Genomic DNA, 13,413 nt, shown 5'->3' with positions numbered 1-13,413 from the left:
CCTGGCGCCGAAGCCGGGCCCGGACCCCCGAGCCAGGCGAGAATCTGTCCCCCGGCTCGCATCGCCTCTTCCCAAGGGCCAGAAGACGCAGTGCCGGCCAGTGCTACCCACAGCCTGGAGCAGGACCCCGGCTCACCTGAAGCCCTGCACGTCTCTTCCGGCCCGCACGTGTCGCAGTCAGCCAGCACCTCCGACAAACCCCGGCCAGCCCGGCTCCGGCTGCTCGCCTATTGGCTCACTGAATGGCACAGCCCGCCTAAGACCACCTCTGATTGGTCACGCCTGTAGCGCAGAGGGTGGGCGAGCCGGAGCAAAGGGGGCGGTACTCAGAGAGGGGCGTGGACTGTGGCTGGAACGCTGAGCAGGCGGGAAGTTTTAAAGAGACCAGACCAGAGAGGGCGCTGCTGCAGGCCGCTGGCTCGCTTTCTTGCGGCTTCCTGTGTCGAGGATCTGGCGCCTAAGAGCCTGGTAAAACAAACCAAAGGTCGAATGACTAGAGAACACCCACATCTTCAGAATGGAACAGTAGCTACTGCCTCCTCCAGAGTGCTGGGGATTCGGTGAAATAATACAGTATATAGCGGGGACCACTCTTTAAATCCCAGGTTGCAGGTGGGCGTGGTGGTGCACACCTGTAATCCCAGCACTGAAGCAGGAGGATCCCAAATTCGAGCCCATCCTGGGCAATTTGGCGATTTAGTGAGACCCTGGCTTAAAAAAAAGGGAGAGGGGACTGGGGATGTAGCTCAGGGCGAAGGCCCTGAGTTCAATTCCTATACAAACAAACGTTTCTGCTGTACTTTCTAAAAAATTATTTTATTCACGTAGGGAAGCTTGGATATGCTGTTTTCCCTCTGAAGGCTCAGTAATCTTATTCTGTCTACTCTATGCAATAGATAAGGGCAACAATAACCTACACGTGTCTAAGGAACGGGAATCCAACCCAAGAGGGGTAAAATGGCTGAGCTCTAAAGGGATGGGTGCTGGGCACCTGCTGTGAAAAGTTAGTGGAGGAGGCACCACAAGCCAGGGTTGTCTTGTTATGCAAATGAAAATTTCCGGGCCACAGCCACCTGTGGAAGTGTGTCCCTGCAGGTTTCAGATCCCCAAACCTCTTCTTCCTTTAGAAAGATCCCCCCTGCTGAGCAGAAGTGGGGGGATTTCAGCTAGAAATACTGTCTGCTCCCGCTGCTTATTCGTGTAGATAGAAGTAATTTTTTTTTACAAGTGGCATGGTTTAAAGGCATTCCTCTGACAGAGAATTGGAGGTTGTTGCAGAAATCCAAAAAGACTCATAATGAAATGCTGTGTATTTAAGTGTAGTACTGATATTGCAGCCCTATCTCAGTTTGAAGGGAAAACAGATGAACACTTACAACCTTATGATCATAGAAAAAGTTTCTCAGAATTAGCAAGTTCAAATTCACCAACATAGTCTTGAGACAGAGAAGTACAAGGGTGTTCTATACAATACATTAAGCTCGCATAAAACGCTATAGCAGGAGCCCAATGTAGAGAATGTGGCATGGAATGTAAAAAAAAAAAAAAAAATCCAGATTGAGTAAAGGGAGACTTTATTTGAAAGGGTTATTTTGAGGGTGGAATGAAGGGTGCTAAGAGTACGCAGTAGGAAGAAGAATCCATAAAATCTGCAGTCTCTCAAGGGTTACACAAAGGAGTTGATTTGAGGGGAGAGAAAAATGGGGTTGAACCCAGGGCCTCTGCACTGAGGTACATCCCCAGCTATTTTTTATTTTGAAACAGGGTCTCACTAAGTCACCATGTTGCCCAGGCTTGTCACTGGGTGTGAGACCAAAAAAAAGGAACTCGACCCAATCTTTTGTAGAAGAAGACCATTCTGAAAAAAGACTCCCATTCTGAAAAAAGAATTTTCGGTACTCATCAGTAAGAGGCAGGCTAAAAGTTTATTAGGCAGAGATTTTAGGACACACCAGAACGGAGTGCACGGCTGGGGATTTAGCTCAGTGGCACAGCACCTGCCTGGCAAGTGTGAGCCTGGCAAACACAAGGTCCTGAGTTTGATCTCCCCCACAAAAAAGAAAGAAAGAAAAAAGAATGAAGTGCAGGTGCTCAGAGAAATGATATGTGTCATTTCCTGGAAAAGGGAACATTTATGTTTCTCTTGCAGGAGTGGAAACCTTGGGAAAAGGTCCACTTCCAAAGGTACTGGCCCATTCTACAGGTATGTGCAGGGTGCTTTTTTTTTTTTTTTTTTAATAGAAAATTTAAACATTTTAAAATTCTCTCCACCTGCTCTTTTATTTTAGGGTCAAGTTTCTGCTCTTTATTTTCTCAGTTAATCCAATTTATGGGGTTGCAGTATTCCTGAGGAATTTGGGATGTGCTAGGTTTGCCAGGATAGGAGCCTAAATTTAACCAAGAAAATGCTGATATAGATCACCTTGGGTAATATGGGCTGGATCCTAGAAGCTGGAGTCTTCTTAAAAGTACAATGTTTAGTTATGACTTCCTCTTTTTTATTTCTTTTGTCCCACTTCAGGCTGACCTCAAACTTGTGGGATACTCCTGCCTCAGCCTCTCAGAATGCTGGGATTGTAGATGTTTGGCCCTGCCCCACTCAGGGTTTTGCTTTTTTAAGGGGATGAGTCTGGTAAAAAGTGGGTGTGGAAAGTGGGAGGAACAGAAGAGATGGGGTAGTAGATCAGAGGGATCATTTTCTTCTACTTGATCTGTGGGCCAAACAGGTCAGTGGGCCCCATGGAGCAAAGATGGAAACAGGAAGTGGCTGTGTCACGTCTGGCCTTCAGTGGATGTCACAGAGGGAGTCTTAGAGGGGAACCCAGGAGTTTTGTCTCAGCTAGGTAGGGGGAGGGTGCTTCTTGGTAGGAAGCTGTTTCTAAAACACAAAAGCGTTGGGAGAGAAGGGCTTCCAAACTATTGCCATTCTGTCAGAGCACAGTGAGAGGGTAAAACTCAACACTGTCAATAAGGAAAGTTTTTTCCATGTACCTTAAAAATGGATATAATTAATATCAAGTCAGTCTGCTATTCAGATTTCATTGCAGTTATTTGGCACATTTTATAAAGATGTCACTACAGCCTTTGTAACTACTTACATTCTTTTTTTTTTTGGTTTTTTTGAGACAGGGTCTCACTATGTAGAGTTGAGACTGACCTGGAACTCACTACGAAGCCCAGGGTGGTCTCAAACTCACAGCGATCCTTCTTCCTCAGCCTCCTGAGTGCTGGGATTACAGGTGTGTGCTACCAGGCCTGGCTACTACTTAGATTCTTGGTAAGCAAAACTGTTTGAGACCCTGGGTATTCAGTGATGATGGCCTCCAAACTGCAGCCTCCCTGGGGACAGCAGCACCCCTAATCCTTCTTCTTCAGGAAGCTACACAGCCTACCTACCAACTCTTTTTATTTCTGCTTCCTCTTTTTGTGGTACCGGGGAATGCACCCAGTGCCTTTGCTCTGAGCAACATCCCCAACCCATTTTTAAAATTTAAAATTTTGAGACAGAGTCTCTTAACTCACTAAGTTACCCAGAAGGGACTAGAACTTTGGATTTTTCTGCCTCAGCCTTCCAGATTGTGAGGCTTGAGGTGTGCACAGCTACTCAACAACTCTTAGAGTGAAAATAGCTCCGCTTTCAAAGAGCAAGTCTTCTCTATAATAAAACCCTTTGGGGTGGAGCCTGGTGAGGAAAGCTCTTCTCCCGGGGACCCCACCCTTTTCTGCTCCACATTTTCAGTCCAGAAGCACATGAGACATCTGGAGATATGATCTATCTTGTGAGCACAAGTCCTTATGGACCATCCAGGCACCGTGTGCCTGCTGTGGGCACCACTTTGAGGACTTAGGGGTGGGCTGTAGGGATCCCCATGGTGCCGGGCCAGTTGCAGACCTGAAGAGGTGTACTGATCTGGCCATTTTTAGAGCAGTGGTTCTCTAAGTTCGGTCCTAGAACAGCAGCCTAGACCCTGCCACCCTGCCTGGGGATTCACTGGACCTAATGAGTGAGAAAGCCAGGGCAGAGCCCAGCGATCTGTACTCTTCTGAGCTGACTGGTCAGTACTGATCCTGATGCAGGGCTGAGTTTAAGGCCCCCTGAGTTAGAGGGAAGGAAGCTGACAAAACCCTGGGGGCCAACTGTAAATCATTTACCCAAGCAGCTTCCCTTTTGTGTGTGTGTATGTGTGTGTGGGGAGGGAGGTGGTGGGGATTGAACTCAGGTCCTTTAAACTGAGATATTAAAAAAAAAACTTTAAAAAAATAATGGGGCAAGTTCTCATTAAATCGCTTAAACTGCCTTGGGCCCCACAGTGGCTGAACTTTGGACCTACCAGGACATGGCCTGTCACCAAGACAATCGTGGCACCCCAGGTCCTAAGAATTTCCAGGACTCATAGATACAGGTTAATTTCACACAATTTTTTAATGAAAGACTGGAAGAATTTGATTCAGGGAAATTTTACTCTCCGCCCTTGCTTGCTCCTTTCTACAATTTCTTCACGTAACTTCGCCTAAGGAGCAGTTGCCGCGAAGGCCCAGCAGAGAGCGCTGCATCCCCGCACATCCAGGGAAACTTGCAATTGCGATGTGAGCGCTGGGCCAGGCTGCTGCGGAAGCTAGGTGACGGGCGGCGAGGGTGACGAACCCGAAGGCCCTCGCCCTTGAGCTACCTAGAAGGTCACCTCATGAAGCACTAAATTGTGAATCTTGCTGAGTGACTTAGAGGCAAGTCACAAATTCTAGTCTTTGATTTTTGTGGTTTTACAGCGGGGAGGGGGTTGGGCTGCGTTCATTGTCCCATGAAATGCACGGCGCAGTGACCTGGGGAGAAGGGTCACCCCTCAGAAGGGATAAAACTCCACCGTGGTGGGAGGTGCCCGAGAGTCCTGACTTCCGGGAAGGGGACAGTGGGGGAGGGGGCATCCTAGCGCCTCACACGCCCACTTGTCCTAACAGCCTGCCCTGGTGGGGGTGATTAATTCCATCCTGAGTTGAAGAATCCAAGGCCCAAAGACGTTAAGTGACTAGTTTAAAGTCACACAGCTATGCAGGGGTGCAGCCAGGATGGACATGTGCGTGTTTGACTTCAGAGCCAGGACTCCCCTCTCTGCGCTCCAGCGTGGGCCCCTGTATCCAACTCTTCCATCAGGAGCCGACCCCACTTCCCAGATGCTTGTTTCCGGAAGTAGGATTTTCTCCCCGTTTACCCTGTTCCAGCCGCAGAAGCTGCCGGGGAGAGATTGACTCCTGTGTCCTCTGTCTCCCTGCTCTGCTCATCCTGACATCCGCCCTGCGAAGGGCAGACACCTGCTGAGCTAGGCCAATTTGCAGACTTTTCAAGTGTAAATGAGATTTCTAATAGAACTGGCTGCCCACTGCCTTTGCCATGGTTAGAAGTAAAGGGAAATGTAGGAGATCTGCAATGGGGACAAGAGAATCTATTTAGAGGAGGGGACAGAAAGGCGGAGGCAGCAAGAACTGGAGCCTCTGGGTAGAATGAAGGACTTCCTAGGTTCAGAGAGGTTAAGAGCCTTTCTAAAGGTCACACAGCTGGCAAGCAGTAGAGGCTGGGTGAGCTCAGCTAATGGTTGCATTTTTAGCATTCCCCAAAAGCGTACAACTCCCAGTCCAATTTAAGCTTGTGAGACACTAGTGTTCTCGGCTGTGTGGGCAGAGGGAAGGTTGGGAATAGACTTGGAGAGGAATAGTGAGGGTGTTTGAGTTTGCTGCTTGACAAAGTACCCAATGTGGGGGCTCAAAATGGTGTTGGGTGAAAGAGTGAGTCACTCAAGGGGACTCTCCTGCCTTGAGTTGGGGTGCAGCAGGAGCCCCAGGCTCCCAGGAACAGAAGCTCCGCCTCTTCCTGTCACCCTGGAGTGTGTCCCGGTGCTCGTCCTTGTCCTCGGCTCTGAGGAGTGGGCCTGAGGTGTTCCCTAGGGACTACAGAAGGTAGTGAGAAGCCCAGAGAGGCCCTGCCCCCCCCCACACCGCTGCGGAGCGCCGGCACCATGCGGCAGACTGGGACTTGTTGTTGAGCACAGTGAGACAACAACAAAATCACTAGTCTTCCACACGGGGCTGGCCACACGGCCCTGGTCATGCCTGCTGCCCGACCGCAGGCCCCAGGCCAGGTCTTCTCTCCATTACCAAGCTGCACCACCACCATCTTGGAACTCCCAGCTCTGCTCCAGATTTTCTTACTTCCCTCTTTTTTTTCCAAAGCATTCTATTTTTTTATAGTGAAAATAATGGGGAAAGCTCATTTTTGCAGGGCAGTGAGTGGGAAGCTTTTCTTCCTTTTCTTCATGAATCTCAAGCCACTGTACATTGGAGGAGGGTGGGAAACAGGAAGAGCTGAAGGTGGTCGTTTAGGGGTGGTGCCCACCTGTAATGTCAGCACTTCTGGAGGCTGAGCCTGGGCAACTTAAGTGACTTAGCAAGACCTTGCCTCAAAATTTAAAAAGGGCTAGGGATGTAGCTCAGAACAAAGGCCCCGCATTTGATCCTAGTTCTGAAAGAAAAAAAAAAAGCTGTAGGTACTGGTGACCCTCCCTGCCCATGCCTACAGTCCTCGGAGGCCGATGTACCACAGTTCAGAGTGAAGTCCGCTGGTGTGGTTGGACCAGCTGAGCAGAAAGGACAGGAAGAGGGTGGAACCCTGGCTTAGGTATCCCCTCCAGGCAGGCTGGCTCAAGGCTGAGGTCCCCGGCTAATGTCCCCTGCAGGCGGCACTGAGAGGCGGCGAGGCGTGGTGAGGCGGCGCCCCCACTGCCTGGGCCAGCCTCTAATTGCACTGGCGGGGCACATCCGCTCCTTAATTAGCAAAAGCCACAATATCCTGGCAGCTTGAGAGTGTGGCCCTAATTGTATTTCAGCAACAGCTGAAGGATAATTACCCTTCCCTATAGGTGCTTTTAATTTTTTTGCTTTTTAATTGTGAGCTCTTCCTCTTTAGCCGACTCTTCATTCTCCCCATGCAGGGTGACAGAGAGCTTCAGGGGCCAAGGGGACCAATGTGGAGAAGGCTGGCAATGTCCAGCTGTCAGCCAGAGCCAGGGCATGGTCCTGTGTGGGCCTTAGAAAATGCCAGTTGCCCTGCAAAAGATGCAAGGGTAAGAGTTCCTCCTTCCCCAGGAGCCTGAGACTCTCTTTGATCTACACCTTGTGGGGTGGGGGCTGGCTTTGAACTCCAAGAGGCAGTGACCTGAGACCCCCTCCCTCCCTTTAACCCATCAAGAAACAGAGAGGAGTTCAATATCCTTGCTTTCTTTTAAAACAAAACATAGCCCCATGTTTCTGTCACTGGTGAGAACGGGTTAGGGCATTGCCAGCCCTAGCAATTGCTTCAGAGAAAAAGACCAGAGAACACAGCTCACTAAGTAAGGCATGAGGGGTTCACAGGACAGGTTAGGAACCCAGAGGTTCCTAGACAAAGCAGGCCTTTCTAGGGGACCTTGCAGATGAACGCCGGGTGGGAATGACAAGCTACAGACATCACAGGCAGCGTTTGGAGAGAACTGCGGTGGCTCTCTGGACGCCACACTGCAGGCTTGCCCTGGCTCTGAAGTCACTCCCAGTCACTGTCCTGTTCTTTGCTCGTTATTCCATCCCAATGCCTCTCACACCAGCTGGCTTAGATTACACGCAATGCTGGGTGAAGAGGCAGTGAAAGTGGATTGACCAGTTCATACCACATGACTCTCGTTCTGAACCCTGCCTCTTTTCAGGGACCAATCCAACAGTAATGGACGTGAGCTGATGGTAACTGTGATTTTCTAACATTTCTAAAAATCTTTAATTCTGGGCTCCATCTGGGAAGTTATAAGTAGAAAAAATAAAGCCTGCTATGGTCCTGGAGAAGTGTACCTTGAAAAAGTGACCTGCTCTTGAGCCCACTAAGTCCCACTCCCCACTTCTAATTTCTTTCTTCTGAATTTACAGCTGTCCCCTTAGCAATGCTTGTTTCCATGGTTTCCTCCATGACAACGATTCCTCAACCCCTCTTCTCTTACTTCATGACAGTAATGGGTATAGGGATCCTCAGTGTGGCTACTCCATGTAACCATGGTAGCAATTGAGCCTTCATTTATCTTTTGTGAAGAGAGCTAGGGAATGTGATGCTTTTGATTTAGAGGGGAGGCAGAGGTAGGGATGATGGGTCCAGGGTTAGAGCTGCCATTCTCATGAAGAGGAAGTAAAGGGACTTGGAATGTTAGCTCGCAGCATTTAGTTCAGACCTGTGTTCAGCCTCTACTTTAAACATGACTGAGCTCTAGGGAATCAAAAGTGACAAGACATAGCCCCTAATATTGAGGTTTTATCATCTAGCACAGAAGCTCATGGTCCCGCTGACATCCGATGTGGTCCATGCAGGAAGTGCTCCTGGTAACAACATTGTAGTCAGGTATCTGTGCATTTCCTGCACCCCCTCCAGCCACCACCAAGAAAACATTGAGCAAGGGAGTCTGTACTTACCTGAAAGCATCCTACAGGCAGCCAGGCTGATATGGGAGAGTCTGTCCTAGAACAAGGGAGAATTTTTGACTCCTCTCTTAGAAATCTGGAAACCAGTGTCATCATCCCTAAATTGTACTATTTATTGCAGGCAGAGAGGAAAAAAGAAAAAAAAAACAAAAAAACAGACCTGGCCAACTCCAGTGCCACGAGGAGCTGAGATAACTTCCAACTCCAGAGACCACATCACCTCCCTGCCACAAGCCTTCTGTGGTAGTGACAGGGTCTGCCTCTAAACTAACTTAGAGGTTCCCTTCTCCATCCATTCAGCTTCTCTACTTCCCACTGAAAATTCAGGCCAGAAGGACAGCTAGGAAGAACAAAGTGGGAAAACAAACAAATCAAAGGGTCAAGGGATAGCAAAGTTAACAGAATGAAACCCAAATCAGAGATAACTATTCATCTCTTCTAACTTTCCCTTCTCATCCCCTAAAGGACTAAAGTTTTCACCATATCCCTAGCAGTGAGGACCAATTCTGTATTTCTAGGGGAAATCATAAAAAGCCCTGGGTCTTCAATGTGCTGATACCAATAACCTACACAGACTTGGGATGATCGTGATATAACATAAATGAAAAAAAAAATCCATAGAACAATATGTTATGCAAATTTGTTCAGGTAAACTGCAAGCAGCTAGATATGAAAGTTCATCCTTGTCAGTCAAATGCAATCTGTGTTAGCCAAAGTAAGTCCCAGATCCTGGGTTCTAGAACTCTGAGGTCTATCCTTTGCTACTGGGTAGAACTGAAGGAGATTTAATCATCCTGGCTGCTCTGCTCACTCAGCTAGTGAGAAAAGGATAAATGGCATCCTCTTATTGGTTGATGGCAATATACACCAACCAATGAGAGAGTGGTGGTTCTTTTCTGTCCAATAAGATCTTGCTTATATTCTCAAAAGGAAAGTAAATCCTTTTCCATAAAGAAATGAGCAGAAAGATTTTTTTTGGTAGCAAAATAACTACTATTGCTATAGGACATTATTGATGTGATCAGTGATCACAGCTCAGAAGAACTAATAAAAAAATCATTTATTTGAGAAAAAATACAAAAACCAGACCAGCTGTCTGGTCTGGTCTATCAGAAATTTCTATAGATACATGTGAGAGAATTTTTAATATACATACTCCCCAACTATATCTAGCTGGTCCACCGAGGTCATTTTTGGCCATAAGCATACATTGAAATTATAGCGATTTTTAAAAAATTATTTTATCAACAAATGAAGGAAAATAGTGTAAGGAAAGATGTTTGTGTTTGTTGGTGCAGGTACTGCAGGTGAAATGTGATGGTTACTGCCTAAAATACGCAGACTTCCTCCCTTCTTGTGCTACTGTGCGATAGCTCAGTTTAAAAAAAAAGGTTTTTCTTTGGAAATAGAAAATTCTTGGCTCTTTATGAGAAGTCGTCTGGGTGAACTAATGTACAAGACACAGGTTGTTCTAGTGACTCGCTAGTGGTTTCACTCTGAAAATGGTTTGGTTGCCTTTTAAAAACTGCGGGTAAAGCGCTTCTCCAGCCAGATGATACAAATGAACGCAGGAGAGCAAGGCTGACGGGTGGAAAGTGGAGTCAATATTTGTCAGCCAGGGGAAAGAGAAAGCTCAGGACCAGAAGCTGGCTGCGCTTGCTGGTTGTGAAGTGGATGCCGGGACACAGTAGAGAGATGCGAATCTTGAGCCAGTGGCCGCTTGTTGAGGGAGATGTGTTTCTCCCTTCCTGAGGTCTGCGGGGCCAATCAGCCTAGAATTCACCTCCTCCGCCTCCTGCGAGGGGTCCTGGGGGCCTGTGATGCTAAGACTGTCTTTAGAGTAGACATCCTTGGACAAGATTCCTGCCTCCCTCTTGTTCTCCCTCGAAGAGCAAATGTATTTTTCTCATTTAAAGTAGGGGGGGGGAAGGAAGAGAGAAAATGGGGAGAGATCAGCGCCTCCAGTATAAAGGGGGTGGGGGTGGGGATTTAGCTCAGTGGTTTCGCCGCCTGCCTCACAAGCACAAGGTCCAGAGTTCCATCCCCGGTACAAAATAAATAAATAAGTTAAAAAATAAAGGAATAGGGCCAGGGATTTAGCTCAGTGGTTTCGCCGCCTGCCTTGCAAGCTCAGGGACCCAAGTTCGATCCCTGGTACAAAAATTAAATAAATAAATAAATAAAGGGATAAGTGCGTGTGTGTTGAGGGGGGCAAAAAATGTAAATCCTGACGAAATGGCAGGGTGGGTTACTATTACTTCTAAAGCAAGGGTTTGGAGAGGGTCGAGTGGGAAGTATTGCGGGAAAATTGCCCTGTGCCTGGATTTAAAAGGAAAAATTTGTCTTCCAGAATTTCCCTAGGTAGTGGGGAAGGATTACGTGGGAGGGTGGTGATTTCCACCCAGCCTGGGGAAGGCAAGGGCTCCCAAGGTACATTTTAGAGAATCAAGGTGCAGACAGATAATCAGTAGCCAAAGCCCCTTCATTCACTGTAACCAAGGCAACAGGAGGCTGGGGCTGCGGGCGGTTGCCTAGTAACCACGTATTGCCGCGTCTTGTCCGCTGCTCTCCTCCCCCTCCTCTGTTAGCCCTTTTGTGGTACATTCTCCCCCTCCAGGGCTTTTTGACTCCCTTCCTGGCAAAGCAATCCCCTCTGCTGCTCATACAAAGGGGACTTTGGGTATCAGGATAAAAAGCGTGTAACTTGATGTTCATTTTGTACAGATTTTTTTTCCTTATGCCCAAAGGTTAGCACCTAGAAAAAAATGTGCTTCTCCCCTCGGAGTCACTATCTTCTCTCTCCACCCCAGCGCTTTTTCCTTCGTTCACTTTTAGTACGGCTATGGAGATTGTGGGGCGGGAAGGGGCAGGTGAGAGAGAAGCTGTGGCGATTTTCAAAGAACTCCAGTGCCGAGGACACAATAGATGCTGTGCGTTCCTGGCCCCTACGCTCCCCGCTGCGAGTGCGCATCTCGTCCTGGCCGGCACTTAGCGCTAAGTTTTCCCATTGGATGTAGGAAGAGAGAGAATGCCCTCCAAGAACCCGACTCCCCGACCCCTGGAGAGGGTGGGTTCCTCGTCTTCCGCAAACCCGCCTCACCTCCAGGACTCCTCCGCGCTGCCTCCCAGGGATCGTCACTGAGCACTGTGGGCAGGGCGCTGTCCAGTCTCTGGTGCTGAAGCTGGAAACTTGGATTTGCCGATTTGCCCGGGGAGGGGCTCCAGGGACCTGGACAGCGGGATTCTGATGCCTAGGCAAGAGCCCGGAGGGTGAAAAGGCGAGACTCGCACGCACCTGCGCTAGATGTTCTTTTTCAGCAGATAGGGCTTCCGCCTCTCCATTGCTCTGCCCGGGTTAGTGAGTTATTTGCTTCTATCTCTAGGTAGGAAGAAGGGCCCTGAACACTGAGATGATCACTCAGTTGCCTCTGCGAGCTCCCCACATTTCCCGATCGGTGCTGCGCTCTCGGGGTATTGGCAAGCAGAGTCCGGCTCCGGAGCGTAGATCGGCTTGGGGCGCTTTTCTGGGTGCAACAGGTCTGCTGAACCTGGAACTGAGAGGTGAGAGGTGAAGTGGAGGGGGCGGAGGGGCTGCGGAAGGCTGGCTTTTAAGAGCTGAACTCCCGAGGTCGAGGAGGGGGTGCCTGTCTGCCCCAAAGAGCGAGACGCCAGCGGTTGGGTGCAAAATAGACGCCCCTACAACTCTGGCTGGCCAAGAGCAGGTGGGTGGGAGCGCTCAGCTGCCCGACTCCGGACAGCTCCCCTCCCCCGCCCATTCACGGCTGCGAGAGGTAGACTTCGCAACGCCAAGCCTGGGAAAGGGCTCGGGCAGGGACTTTGTCTGGGATTTTACCTGGCATTGGTCACCATGGCTGAAGAAGAAAATCGATTGCTTGCTGTTCACTTCTTTCTGGAAGAAAGTCCCCTCCTACCCTGCCGCTCAAGCTGCAGAGCGAGGGCACGGGGAGGAGGATGAGGAGGTAGGAAGCAGTTTGGGGAATACTTGCCTCTCCCTGGCTTTCTGTCCTGTCCGCAGCCGCCACAGTGAGGGATGGGGCTGTGGTTCCGGAAAGGTCTGCTCCGGTGTCGACACGGTGGATACGGCTGGGGGGGCCAGGGCACAACAGCCGCTTTAAAGCCGGGAGCAACCCACAGGTGGCCTGTCAGGGACACGGACGTCCGTGACGTCAGCCGTCATCCTGAAGGAGCAGGCGGGTTGTCAGGGACACGGACGTCCGTGACGTCAGCCGTCATCCTGAAGGCAAGCAGGCGGGGGGGGGGGCGGGGTCGCCGCGCTTCACATCAAAAGTCCCCTGTGACCATGGCAACAGCTCCTGGGGAGGGGGGGTCCAAGCTCCAGCAGCCTCCAGCCTACTTCTCTTCCCGTATCATCCAGCTCTCTGCTGGGCTGCGGTCGAGCAGTCAGGCTGAATTGATTTGTGCCCGCACCAGAGGAAGTACCATAGCCATCCCTAGGGCCAGCTCCAGGTCCCTCTGTGTGTCCTACCATCCAGGCTGATTAGTGAGAGCCGGAGAGGGGCTGTCATGTCCAAAGCTAGCATCTGGGAGACACTTTAGACTCCCACAGGGTGACCGTGCATTGATTTTCACAGGGACCTTTCCTAGTCTTCCACCAGCCACCTTGACGGGCTAGATGTGGCTCACTTCCGAGAGCTTACCCCGACCTCTGCACCGCTGCGGGTGCCTGAACTCGCACCCCAGAGCCACCTGGCCAGATCCTTACCTGTCCGGTGGACAAACCGAGTCTTCACAGCTCGCCCAGAGCTTCAGAAAACGCATAGCTGGGCCAGAAAATAACAAACCCGCAAGGGACCAAGCACACATTTTGGGGATCACGGACTGCTGGCCAGCGAAACAAATGAGACACAGGAGTGTCTCCTTGATCTCCCAGTGTTTTAAATTGTGAAG

The 13,413-nt window shown here is 49.8% G+C and overlaps 1 protein-coding gene and 1 long non-coding RNA gene across 2 annotated transcripts in view; both read right to left on the bottom strand.

The window, feature by feature from the left end:
- Positions 1-229, bottom strand: part of Aen (apoptosis enhancing nuclease) — a 6,695-nt gene extending 6,466 nt beyond the window's left edge. Inside the window, exon 1 of the mRNA XM_010621042.3 lies at positions 137-229. The gene's annotated coding sequence lies outside the window, so the exon portion shown is untranslated. The remainder of the gene's footprint in view (positions 1-136) is intronic.
- A 7,735-nt stretch (positions 230-7,964) lies between these two features.
- Positions 7,965-12,574, bottom strand: LOC104860051. The gene is made up of 5 exons (XR_779570.2): positions 12,338-12,574; positions 11,585-12,038; positions 8,645-8,824; positions 8,476-8,516; positions 7,965-8,382 (listed from the first exon to the last, which is right to left on the bottom strand). It is a non-coding gene; the product is annotated as an uncharacterized LOC104860051 (long non-coding RNA).
- Positions 12,575-13,413: the final 839 nt, after the last annotated feature.

Source organism: Fukomys damarensis, unplaced genomic scaffold (genome assembly GCF_012274545.1).
Source record: "Fukomys damarensis isolate Sample0158 unplaced genomic scaffold, DMR_v1.0_HiC HiC_scaffold_7, whole genome shotgun sequence".
Taxonomy (NCBI): domain Eukaryota; kingdom Metazoa; phylum Chordata; class Mammalia; order Rodentia; family Bathyergidae; genus Fukomys; species Fukomys damarensis.
This window is presented reverse-complemented; position numbering and strand designations above follow the sequence as displayed.